The following is a 14439-nucleotide window of genomic DNA, read 5'->3' on the forward strand; positions in this document are numbered from 1 at the left end:
ATATTAAATCCCTATTACACTTACCTATTTTCTGGCTTAAGTACTTGGAACATCCGGTCTTGCAGAATGCAACTTCTTTTTATTTTTCCCCTTTTCCCAAGTTTTCAGTGCAGTCTGGAAGGGTAGCTGCAGCTGCCTTGGTGCAATACAAGCCCAGTGCATGCTGAGCTGACTGCTTTGCAGTGTTTGCTTGGTAAAGGCACTTAGGAGCAGTTACTTGGTGTAGAAAGCATGGATGAGAGTATCTCATATGCCTGAAGTGTGCCATTGGCATAATGTGTTTCTCTCTTTGTCCACCCTTCTTTTTTATTTGCTAACACACGACCACTGCTCTCATGCCCTACATAATTCTTTTACCTTTCCTCCTCTTCTCTGTTCCCTTTCCCTGTCTTTTCCACACCTTGTGCCCCGGCCAACATCCTCAGAGAATGTCTCAGACCCTACGTCCCATTTGCAGATCTCCAAGAGCAACCACATATGGGGAGAAGCACACATTTGGATTTCACATGTGTATGGTGACTTTACCATTCTGGTGCCCAACAAAACGAGAGACCAGGCAAGTGTCTCACTAAAAAGCTAGCCTGGCTTTCCAGTGGTGAGTGCTAACAGACAGCATCATGAGTTAAGAGCTCCTGGATGGAGCACTGGAGCTCATCTGCCACACCTAGGACACTTCTGTCCTCCTAAGTCGACAATATCTTCCCCCCTTTTACTTCTGTCACATGGAGAGGGTTCATTCTTACCTTCTAGGCTGTGGTCAGGGAGAGGTACAAGGTTCTGTGGTTCTGTGGTCTGGGCTCTCACAAGGTGTCTCTGATTAATTGATTAATAGTAAAATAAAAAGCTTTTTTTTTTTTTTTTTTTTTTTTTTTTTTTTCCCCCTCCAGGTATTGTTGCCAATGTTCTTTTTTTTTTTTTTTTCCTGAAATTTCTTGCCTAGCAGAAAAAAAGATCAGAAGGGAAAATACCATTTCACATTATTCTCTCTATTTGTCAGACAAACCCTATTTTTCAGATCACTTTTATTATGAAGATTATTACTGAACATAGACAAAATATCTGATACACAACAGGGTTTCTAGGGTTTTTAACCATACAAAATATCTCTCAATTTCCCCCTACAGGACTATTTCACAGGCTGATCAGAAAGCAGGGTCTGCTCTGCAGACTGCTTTTTCTTAATTAGCCTGAGATTCAGACAAATAAAATCAATGAGCTGAAGTCTGGCACACTGATTTATTTTCAGGAGCAAGGTCTCACTTCGCAATATCGTTTGAGGAGACTGTGTATTCCTCTTTAGTTTTATTTGCTGAGTTCCAGACAGAGGTTGTATAAAAATAGACACATGAAAAAAAAAGAAGCTCTTTCTTTAACCTATTATTCTCAACTACACACATCCTTGAACCATCCTTTTTCTCCTTCTATTTACACCAGTCCAATGTTTGCGCATTGTTATCATCTCTCTTAACAGTCTCCCAGCCCAGCTCTATATGACTAACTCCCTTAATCTTTGTGGCAGGGAGGAGCGGTGGAAATTGCAATTGTTCTGTATCCACTGGCAGCCTGACAGATGAAACAATCCCCACACAACGCTCCACTATCAGCCCGCTCCTCACGTTACCTGGCAGCAAACTGGCTGGCTCCGAGGAGTTGCGCAGGGTATGAGAAACCCTGCCACAGCAGGGTGGTCTCAGTCGGGATCGCTCTGCCCCCACCTTCCCTCCTGCTCCCCATTCAGGAATTTTACAGCTAACTAATTTTACAGCTACCTTGCACCGATCGTACTCAAGCAATTACTTACTGAGATGGGTCAGAGAACTAATCTGGCTGAAAACTCTCTTGGAAAAAGGAGACTTTGGCACCAGTGGGCAGGGGGTGGAGGGAGGTGGCGTGCCCATCAGCACATGCTTAGGAGGAAGGTGTGCTGGCCTGCGGGGCCTAGCATCTGCTCAAAGCCACCCGATTGCCTGGCTGCCCTTCCGCTCCTGCTGGAGATACTGCCCAGGGACACCCGTGTGGATGGGGCAGACTTCCACAGGCGCTGCAGCAGGGTGAGAGCAGTGGCTCAGGTACATACCGACGGCTGGCTGTACAGGATGAGTTCACAGAATCACAGAATCATCTAGGTTGGAAGAGACCTCCAAGATCACCAAGTCCAACCTCTGACCTAACACTAACCAGTCCTCCACTAAACCATATCACTAAGCTCTACATCTAAACATCTTTTAAAGACCTCCAGGGATGGTGACTCAACCACTTCCCTGGGCAGCCCATTCCAATGCCTAACAACCCTCTCAGTAAAGAAGTTCTTCCTAATATCCAACCTAATGTTCCTTGAGACCAGGCCCACACCAGGCTGAATGTGTGATATCTTTGTTGTTGCACTGCTAGTCACAAATGTCTGGCAGAACTGAGTTTCTTCCACTGATCTCTCCTTGCCACGTTCCCCAGTCCACTCATGTGGTGAGGAAAGAAAGGCCCAGCTGTCCTTAGCAGCTCCTTTTCCAGTCCTTGGACTGTGAGGATTTTGGTCTACAGCAAGCAGCTAGCCACTTGCTCAGAGAGTAAATGTACTATTTAGGAGTTTTGAAAGAGTTCAGGAATTGCAGGACAGCCCTAGCAACACAGCATCTGACCTGGATGTTCCTATCAAAAAAATTGCCTTGGACAAGGCATGACACCACTGCTCTCCACATTGCCAGAGAAGGGGGGTTTTCCTCAAACAGTGAATGAGATTTGTCTCAGTTTTGCCAGAATGGTCAGGTGTGGCTGATAAATAAAAAGGTCAGGGCCCCAGATGATGATAATTCCTTTCTATGATAAATGTCTCCCCCCCTTTCCAGTTTATATAATGACTACTAAGAACACTAACTTAATTCCTAATGGCTCAAAGTGAGCACATATCGAGCCCATTAATAATACAAAGATGTCCAAGAAAAACTGGGAGAAAAGCATTAGGAAAAAAAAAAAAGAAAAAAAAAAAAAAAAAAAAAAAGAAACAACCTAAAACCTCCCTAGGAATCTAATCATGATAGGGTGAGAAAAGAATGTGGCCATGGATTGATGGATGATGTGTAGATATTTTTTGTTAGAGACTTATGAAACAAGTAGAAAGTCCAGATGTTCAGAGACACTAAATCCTTCAGTATTTCTGAAATGGGTGTTGTCAAGGGAGCTAGTTAACACCAAGATGCCCAAATATGATACATCTTCCACTTGGCTTTATTAGCTGGCCTAGCTAAGGGTTTCTTCTATAAGAAAAAGCATTTTGATATTCATCAGAACAACGTTTGTCAGTTCATTTCAACTAACTGCATGAGGCTATCCATTTTAACAAAACATGATCCAAGCATAGGACCTGATTACTCTTCCATGTGTTTGGGAAAGGTGCAAATAGGGTGATTGTGGGCTGGAGTAATCTTCAGTCCAGTTTAGCTGTACCACAGAAACCTGGAAACTGGACATTTCACTCAAAGGCACTGAAATTCCTCTATACTCAGGCAGTTCTGACTTAAAAGATCATTTATCATTCCTCAACTCTTTAGTGATTTGCACCTAGTCAATTCATCTTGGAGACTACTAGACTTTTACTATCTCCTTTTTTTCCCCTTATCAATAGCTATTATACTGGAAGAAGCTAATACTGGAAGAAGCTCTTAAAAGATCACTCATCCGTGTCTATGTTTTACGCAAATTAGTGAGCCACTTACCAGACAAACTTAAGAAAAAATATTTTTTCCTTTCATTCATGTCCTACTCTGCTGGAACTTAAATCAACGATACTTCTTCAACACAGTGGCAACACCTAAGTCAGATACAGTTTTGCAGTAAAAGTGACTTGACTTTTCATTTTGGTGAATTTTCAAAGGAAGATCAAATCTTGCTTCCAGGCTTTGTTCCAGTCAATCCAGTGGCTTCCCTAGTAGCAGCACACCTGGCAGTCTTCTGTAATCTGCAGAAAATTTTCTCCTTCACTGCTGGGGCTTGGCTGCAGGTTTGCTGTTCCTCTTGGCAGGTTCTCTTTGAATGGCGGTCTCACCACTTGGTGCCAGGATTTTCATCTGCAGTCTCTGGGCTGTCCTTCCACCAGCTCCCCAGGGAGGAAGGAACACCTCTGCCTTCCAGAAAGTACTTGGTGTCCTTCACAGATGTTCATAAGGATGTTTCTAAAACTTTCTACTACCCGATTTCTTGTGACTTCCTTCATTCTTGACCTGATCAGATACTGGGTAGTTTTACATTTTGCCCTTTCTGGAAGAAAGGTTTTCTGACTCAAGAAACAATAATCACAACCTTTCATGAACTTCATCCATAACTGCATTATTGATAGTTCTCCCGGAGGCTTGGAAGATGTATATAGCTTTGTAGTTGTTTCTTGCCTATATTACACTTACCCTCACTCCCTTTCAGTAAGTGAGATACTCTCATTCCCTCCTCCATCACTTCATAGGCTTTGTGCTCTTACAGCTGGTAATATACCAGTGAAATATACCAGCTGTAACCTACCTCCTCTGGAAGCTGCTCTCCCCATTTTCCTACAGCACTTTCTTTACCAACATTGACACCCCACGAAATCGCAATTGCTTAAAATAAAGGCTTCGTATATCAAAAGTCTAATGATACAATACTTTTTGTTTGTTAACTGCCTTTCTCCTAAGAATCTTAAGGTATTTATGAGCAAGGTATTTAAGCAACCCATTTTCTTACCAGCTGCAGTAGATTGGCAGGTTTTGTTATTGTTGCTTCTAGTCCTATTTACAGGGGAAATATGCTCATAGATAAAATTTCATTTAAATTTTAGGATTTCTACCTTTTATGACATTTGATAATGTTTTATGATAATAATTCTGAAAAAAATCATATATAATATTTTTCTTAGATCTGAGGGGTTGTGTGAACATATGTATATGTGCATAAAGACAAAAACACACCTCTTTCTTTGTATATGGAAAATGTTTTTCCTCAGTACCTGAAAGCACACAAAGCATTAGTGATACAGAGAGCAGAAGGAAGAAAAATATCTAGTTTCTAAGTGTGACCAATGTATACAAGAAGTAATCATTGTTGGGACCACTAAAAATTGCATGACCAGCAATGATTTATTAGTAGTGCAGAATCCAGCGAAATACTCCCCTCTAAATTATTGTTTCTCTGGCTCTAAGCATTCAATAAATTCCCAGCTTGAGCCAGGGAATGTATTTTCTCCTCTTCTCTATATTTTCCTGTGGTTTGCGTTATCATTCACTAAATATATTTGGACATAGAATTATTTTTCTTGATATGTGGATTCAATAGCATTTGTGGCTCCCCCTTTGACCCCTCCTCCCTTTTAGGAATTTCACAAATAAATCATTAACAAGCACTCCCATAATTAATTGCTGTCTTTTGAAATTATATAATAGTTATTCAATATTAAATAAGCAGTTCAGAGTAACAAATATAATCTAACTCAGCTCACTAGGTTGAAAGGCTTGAAATGTTTTCATTTTCATGCTTACACTGCTTAATTTCTCACTTTCTTTTAGAATATATATAGAAGTATTATGGACAATTTGCCATCCTTGTACCAGGATGACAGATTAGTAAAGCATCATAGAAAAGAAATCTCTGGCTGTTTTCTGAGAAATCACCACTCTCCTGCGACCAATTCTTTTTATTAAGGACTTAAATGCTTCATACAAGTTTATTTTGTGCTAGTTTCTGCAGCTTTCATGAAAAGGAAGAAGAAAATACTCAAGTGCCAAAAAGAACAGGCAAAGTTACTTTGAAATGAGCCAGACCAAAAAGTCCCTCATGTTGCCTAAGCAAAATACTCAAGTTGACAAGCCATTGCTGCCAGGTTGGTCAAAGTCAAGTTCATCTTGGCTGTGAAACTGCTGAAGATGTTACCAAATGCAGTGAGGACTGGGAAGCCTGCTGACTGCCACTTTGAGAATAAAAGAGGACAGAGTCAGCTTTCAGTGTCTCAATGACACACAGGTAACCACTAGTATTTCATGATGGTCTTTGTGGAGTTTCTGCTAATTAAGAGAAAACCATTGCGTGACACCAATTAAAGAAAAAAAATTCATAGTGAAATTTCTAAAAATCAGAAAATTTATGTTTCATTACTGAATACAAAGAAGAGTAGTCATTGTATTGTGGGCCTAGTGATGGGTAGCTCTTGCAACTAATGAGAAGAACCAGAAAAGATCTGCTAGGCCATAAATGGGATCGGCCAAACATCAGACAAAAATAAAAACAGACAAAGATGCATCATTTGAGACAAGAAATCATTTGTTGGGCCATTTAGTTTTATTTTTAATTTTAAACTGTGCTGATCTGGGCATTATTGGCTCTGTAGCCATGACAAGGATGGTGCATGACTCTCTTTTTTTCTTTTTGGCTAAGATGCTAGACAAGTTCGTCTTTTGCAAATTAGCACATGTGACTAAATACACAATGATAAAAGCACTTATATTATTTCCATAAATTCCCCTGACAGTCATTTGAATGCAAATTGAACTGAAAGAATCCCTCTTTAAATGAATTAAGAAGGAAAGGCAGAGGGCGGGGTGGGAGGGACAGGGGTGGGAGGGGGAAAGACAGGACTGAACACAGAGACAGGGAATAGATACAACCTCTTAAAAATAGAGTTGGTTCTTATTCAATATAATTCAAGAAGACATTTTTAACATCATTATTTAGGGTCATAGGCCTCTTCAGTTCGTTTATCCAGCTTGAGTGCAGTGATACAGTCAAGATAGTGAAACATGCTTCATCTGTCTCAGTACTGCAGACCAGAGACTGTCTGTTATGTATTGGCTTTTTCTCCTTTTGTCCTTAGGAACAAAAGAAACAGCGGTCTCTTAACTGAAAGGATAGCAGCACAAAATTGAAATGATACAGCACAAAAATTGTGTCATATGTTTAGAATCTGCAGCAAACATATCTGCTTTTGGTGAAGCTCTGTTGCCCTGGTGTGTGCAGGCTGTAGAAGACAGATGACTGCTAGAAGATTTACAATAAAGCTACACTTAATCAGTCAACCAGTTTGTTTTGGCTTGAAAACTGTGAAGAAGGACAAAAGTTTATAAAATGTCAGAGTGTGGTAGGTTATTTAGAGTGAGTTACTCTGAGAAAGGGTTACACTACTCAAAACTAATGTTTCCTGGTACTGCTCCCCATTGCCACAGCAGAAACTGAGTGGTAACTGCAGCATGGGTACAAACACCAAGGTCTGAAGATGAAATGAGGAAAGGCAATATGGGCAATACATATCTCCCTGTAAGCCCCTATCAAAGAAGCCAGATGGAGCATGAAGGTTCACCTGGGTGTTAGTCATCCCAAAACATTACATTGGAAAGGATTAGGACTGGGAAAATATGACAGATGGAAATTAATCTTGTATGAAGTAGTATGGAGAAAGTGAATCCAGAAGGAAACCAGAAAGAAACTAGGCTTATACACTCCTCATGTTTTCCTAAATCAAGGATCTTTCTGCTGGCCTTTCAAATCTTTCATATATTGAAGACCAATAGGTAGAGAGAGATCTAATGAAAAACCAAGCATGGTTCGCAAGAAGTGGCACTAGTGATTCGCTGTGTGGTCCTACCACTGCTCAATTGCTATTCAGCTCTAGTGAGTCAGGGATAACTGTACAGATGGATATATCACAGTCAGAAGAGATACAGAATGGCAGCGTGGCTCATTTGCAAGTATATTTCCATTTGAAAATAAGTTATTTTGTCTTAAATAACTTATTGTTAAAGAAACTTTTAATCCCTGTCACTAATTTTTCACTAAGACTAAATAAATGTAACACAGTACAGAGTATTTGAGGCTGAAATAGCCACATGGACCCATTTGGTTTAAATAGAAACAGTCTGAATTTTGAAAACTACAGCATGCAATTACACAACTCAGCTTATATGCAAATCTGAACTTCAGATTGTCTGAAAATTAGAAACTAATTGATGTGCATTATAGTAAAGATGAATAATACATTTAAATAACAACATGAACTGTCCATAAATCTGGAATAGCTGGTAGTATAATTTAATCCAATAGCAAGACTTTGAAACATGTAACAGAACAGGCTCTAAAATGTGAAGATACCCTTTCTTTGTGGCTGTCTGGTTTTGGGTTCACATTGTTCAGAAGATACATGTGAATGTTTAGCTACAGCTGAAAGAAACGAACTATATCCAATAGATCCTTTCTTGTATAGAATACATCAAAAAGACAATGCCAAGATCTATGAAATGCTTAGACAAAAGACTCTTTAAAATTAGTCTTTCATGAAAGCCATTGTTCAATCATCTTCTTAGTGTGAGCCAAGATATAAGTGTACAATTCCTGTATCAGGCGAAATTGCTCTATTGTACACACATTTTCTTCATAAAACCATAGTACTATGATGCAAAATTTAGCTTTTATCCCAAAGGAGTCTCTGAAAAAATAAAAACCAGGCCATGCTGGGACTCCACCAGGTCTCCTCTGAAACTGCTGCAGAAGAGAGCTGTAACTGTTTACAAGGTACCACAAAACCATGTGCTACTTGAGATTAGTGAAATCGAGCCCCTTGTTACCAGATGACTTTGCCTGGGTTATCAAACTGAAAGTGCTTTGGGAAGCTTCATATCATATGATTACAGCCTTTATTTGGTGGTCTCATCTTTGGAAGGCCTTAGTTGCAAAGGGAAAGCACTACCGTGAGAGTCAATGTTCAAACACCAGCTTTGCTTCATAGTCTGGATGAACTTCAAGCCAACATTTCTGTGTATTTGAACTCCATCCCTGCAAAATGGAATGGAAAAGAAGTCTTCAATTGAGGAGAGAATTTTGTGAGGCTTAATTTGGTGAGTTTGTAAAGCTATTTGGAAAACAAAGGAGAAAGAGCTGCAGGAGAATTATAATAAGTCAGGATGTTCCATCCACACAAAACTGTGGCATAATTGATTAAGTATTGATGTGAGGAGAAGTGCTAGAAATAGATTAACTACCAGAATAGATTAACTATCAGACAAAACCTCTTCTCTAGACAGCTAGCAGCTTGTACTGCCCAGACAGCACATTCAAGGGCACTGCATAAAACCTAGACAAAACTAGGAAAATATTGACATGGTTTCATCTCTTTTAACCATTGTTCTGTCTGGATGGCAAAATATTTTAGCTACAGGTCATGTCGCAGTCACCCTCTAAAAACATGCATACTTCAATGTGTTAATATGCTGTAAACAATTGTTTGTGTGATGATGGCCTGGATGTCAGCAGCGTGATGGGTCCCGGCTCCTATCAGACAGGCAATGGAGATTCTGTGGAAGCTCCAGACATAACTGGCAGCCTTGTAAGACAACAGCACTTTATTAACACTCTCAATACTGAGTTCAATGTCAAATTCTCAAAAAAATGCCCTTTTTTCCCAGAAAGATTTTCTGATTGCTTGAAAGGGGGAGAGAGAAACTGAGATAAGCAGCCAACAAAATTAACATTTCCCAGAATTATTTTGAGACATTGTCAGCAGTGGTCTGATCAGAGCTGCTGGCACTGTGCCATGCTGTTAAAGGAGTGCGTTAAACTGTGATGTTAGTCAGCCCTTGCACTGAACTGTGCCACCAATGACACCCCACATTCAGAAGATGCTATCTGCAGCCACCCAGAGGTCACTGCTCAAGGCATTCCCAGCTCTCAGAGCTGCTGGGGCTGTATGATAAGGGGGTAAGGTTCTTTGGATGCCAGGACATCCAGGAAGCAGGGAAGAAGTTAGTTTACTGGGTTTCTACATTTTCAGCAGAACAGATGAGATAAGATGAGGATCAGTGTTCTTCTGAACCTGTCCAAGTTTTTGGATGGGCCCTGCATGAGCAAAAAAAAAAAAAAAAAAAAAAAAAAAAAAAAAATGTAGAACAAAAGTAGAACTCTCTACTCTGGGGAACAGAGGCAAGATCTGGCCCAGCAATGAGAGAACTTCACCCCTTCTATTTGGGTTCAAGAAACAAGTCCAGGTTACGATGACCAAGGATCAGAGGGTTGTTTTGCAAGTGCTGGAATGAGAAACCAATTCTTTGTTTATCAAACACACCTGCCCTAAGTGAGGGAAGGTGATACCCATCATTCCCTCTAGTCAGTTTGTATGGATTTGCCAAGTTCACCCCACACTCTGTCTCCCTGCTGTGGAAATGATCCCTTGCTCCAAATATTTCTACTGTCTTTTCATCCATTGAATGTCACTGGAGACTCATTACATGCTGCAGTAAATGCTGCAGACATACAGAATTCAGAGATGGAGAGGAAAAGGTGCAATCCCAATGTTTTTTGAGACCATCAGCACCACAGTCCCCATAGCTCTGAAAAACAAGAGCTGTAAGTCCCCATAAGAGGGCCATCAACCACTTCAGCATGACAGCAGGACATCTATGTCCTAACTCTGACACTGGGGATAACTACAGCAGGATGGAGAATTGCACTGAGAATGAAATCCTGACCAAGCACTGTTTGGGAAAGATGTATTACAAAGGCAGATAAAGAAATGAGGATAGATGACAAAGTTTCAAAATAAAATTGACTATAGGTAAGTATATCTGACACAAAAGCAATTCTCATAATACAGAATCACATATTTTTATCCTCTGAAACGTCAATGTAATATTTTTTGTTTTCCAACACAACATTTTCTCCAAGTGCCATTTTGAGTTTCCACATTGGTCTTCCCTACAAAACTCTTTAATGAAGATAGTCTGGTAATATTTTTTTTTCTCTGAATTTCCTATACTTAACTAGTTTAAGAAACTGAATATGATATATTGTAGTGTTAATTAACCATGGAATACAGACATGTAGTTTAGACACTGCTCAGTGAGAATAAATAATTTCCATGGAGGAGGAAAAAAATCTAAAGGATAAATAAATATTGTAATATTTTATGTATTCTAGCTATTATGTACCATAAATGATTAAATGAATGAGTTATTTCATAAAATGCATATAGAAAAAATATTTCCTTTATTCTGTAAACACAGGTATGGCTAAACAGAAAACTTTTCTCAAAGGATACTACAATGGAGAAAAAAATGATGGCATTTGCCTTACTATATGGAGGCCTACGTGTCTCAGTACAGTGATGGTATCCAACATGCTTATCTGCACTCCCACTTAACTCTGCATCCGTCTAGCTACCCAGGAGAACAATGCATCTGGAAAGGTTGAATAGGCCAAGGGAGTTCACATGTATTTTGCAATGTTCTTGAGAAAACTTACTGGAGAGAGGTCAACACGTTTCTTTTTTTTTCTTTTTTTTTTTTCCTTCTATCACACTTTTGCATTTCCATTAAATGAAAACATCCTGCATGTTATTTGAACATCCTGAGATATGTTTTTTGTTTGTTTGTTTGTTTGTTTTGTTTGTTTGTTTGTTTGTTTTCCAGTAGGAATGCAGGAATATAGTTCAAAGTGTTTGCATTGTGGAACCTTGTATACAAGGGGAATACTTAAGTGGGCATAATATAAGGGTTTGTACTGGGCAACAGATGTAGACAAAAAGAAACAAAACAGATTTCTGATGGAACAGGTCATGGCATAAAATGCTTTCTAAACATGATCATACAGTTGCAATCCAAAAATTAGCATTGTTGCTATTTATGGAAATGATCTATGAAAAAATCCTTACCTGGGCAAAATTAGCAGTGAATATAGCAAGTAAAACATTTTAAAATAGTGATTTAAAAAGATAAAAATATGCCTGCATTCTTAGAAGATCAAATACTGTATAAGGAAAAATATATTCACAAACATCTCTGAGATTCAGAAGGCTCAGCTATTTTCTTAATTATTAGGTCACTGACCCATGGAGTGGTCAGAAGTAAAGGTTTGTTTGTTTGTTAGAGAAATCTGATAACTTGCACTGTGACTAAGACCAATTGGTGATGGCCTAATACCTCTAGTTTAATAACAGTGAGAACTGAATAGATCTTTGTAAATCATTAAATCCAACATGATTTCTCAAGAAGGATGTCTTACCTGCCAACTGTTTTATTTTCATTGCCCGGAAGAGGAAAGTTAGCTTTCTTGGCTCATTACTGTTTTAGTTATGTTTCTCAAATGTGAATAACACAGTGAAGGATTTTTTTTCTTCCTTTCTTACCCTCCCTCCCTTCCTTCCACTATGGAGGAATATAACGCAGTAAAAAACTGGTATCCACGTGTTAAAAATCCTGCATTTGAATGCTCAGCCAGTAACTTCTATACTATTGGCTTTACTGTAACTAAACCTTTATTTATTTATTCATGGAAATAAGTATTTCTGGGTCAACCCTGAACCACAACTGCAAGGCAGAACAGTTATCATGGTTAAGGAGCAGGTACTCAGCAACAGCCATGACTCTTAACTCCTACTCTAACCACTTACTCTTACTTCTGAAACAGATCTAGCATTGAAACACAAAGAACTCTTCAAAATAGTTAAGGAGATGATCCGACATCACCTGCATGTTCTAATTTAGGGTATTTGCTACATGTATTACTGTTAAATACTTTTTAAAAAGTAGCATGTACCTTCCAGCAGATGGACTTTTGCAAGTTTAATTTTAATAATAAACGCAACATACCTTTAGTGGTTTTGGCATTCTAAGGGTTGTAAAAATTAAGTCAGGAAAGTAACTTTTTTCTTGCCCTATAACAGCTGAAAATGCTGACCAACAAAGATGCAACACTTCAGAACATTCTTCCACTTAAAAAAAAAAAAAAAAAAAAAGTAAAAATATTTTTTCCTAAGAAGAAAAAAAAAGAAAGAAAAAGGAAAAAAGAAAGAAAAAGAGAGAAAGACAGAAAGAGAGAGAAAGAGAGAAAGAGAAAGAGAGAGAGAAAGAGAGAGAGACAGAGACAGAGAAACAGAGACAGAGAGAAAGAGAGAGAGAAAGAGAGAGAGAGAGAGAGAGAGAGAGAGAAAGAAAGAAAGAAAGAAAGAAAGAAAGAAAGAAAGAAAGAAAGAAAGAAAGAAAGAAAGAAAGAAAGAAAGAAAGAAAGAAAGAAAGACTGCACTTTTTACATCTATAGGAATTCAAAGCATCTCATTCAGCAGTAAATGACATTATTTAAAGCACAACAGTATCCTTTGTCATTAAACAGCAAACAGTGTCAGTGTGAAAAACCTAGTGATCCAGAGGTTTATTTGCACATTATGTATTTTGCAGATACATTATTCAGTTACTGGTGGTATCAGATAGCTAATTTACAGATCAATTAGTTACTGCCAGGCCTGTTGGGCTGAAAACAGTAACAATTTAACAAAGGGTTCAATTTAAACCAGATTAAAATCTTTTCCAAATTTGATTGCTTGAAGTGGCAAAACTTTTAGTTTCTGTGTTACCCAGCTGTTGCTCTTGTACTGAAGCAGCTGTGGAATATCCAAAGTACTTAAAAATTTCTCAAACTCTGGGTGGGAGATGGCCAGCACAAAGTGTATAGCATATTTCTCTACATGCCAATAAAGGCATGAGCCCATAGACACCAGAAAACCCCATTTGAGCACTTCACAAAGGTTAATGAACCTTACCTATGTTCAAAGCAGCAGCAATTTGTTATTATAGAAATGTCTGGGGACAGCACTAATATTTAAAAAAAAGGTCATTCATGACACATCTGTATTTTGCCTCCATATCAATGCTTGCTTTCCAAGTCAAGGAAGAAACAGAAAGGCTGTAGGCGACAATGCTCATGGCATGTTTCTGAGATCACCAGTTCATTAAAGGGGACCAAGTGCTTGCATTACATTTGCTCCACTGATCTCAATGGCAGCACAGTTTGTGTAGCAGTGACTTGAGGTATAAAACTTCACCCAGGGAAAAATAAAAGTTTCCTAAGTTTTCATTAACATTTGGATGAGTTAGTAGCACCCTCCTCCTGTCACAAGGGACAACACAGCAGGAAACCAGGACATCCCAAATGGTTTCCCATGCCCAAGAGCCAACTCATTTCCATTTAAAACAGCTTTGAAGCATCACTTCACAACCACAGACACTCACATGGGTGATCTGACGCCCTTCCTGACACAATTCCCAGGAGGCAACTCATGTGGAAGACCTGCCTGGCTTGGCAACTCACCGGGGCGTACTGCATGCTCAAACGTGGCTGCTGTCATAACTGAGGCAAGCCGGTACTCCCCAGAACATACGGGGACAGTTATGTACCAGTTATCCTGCTACAGGGCGGCACTTCTCTGTCAGAAGCAGCACTGAAGCCTGAGTCACCCATCAGAGGACAGGCCTTCCCCTGGGGCAGCACAAGGTCTTCCCATCTCCTCTGACTGAGGAACAGGCTTTGATCTGCACGGGATGACAGTACGCCAGACCGCCTCTCCTTCAGATGAATCCACCAGACAGCTGGGAGACATTCCTCAAAGGGTCACCAGCAAAGGGCCATGAGGGAGAGTGGCCCCAGGCCCTGCTCCTCTGTAATACCTCC

This window comes from Netta rufina (assembly GCF_964035555.1).
Source record: "Netta rufina genome assembly, chromosome: Z".
NCBI lineage: Eukaryota > Metazoa > Chordata > Aves > Anseriformes > Anatidae > Netta > Netta rufina.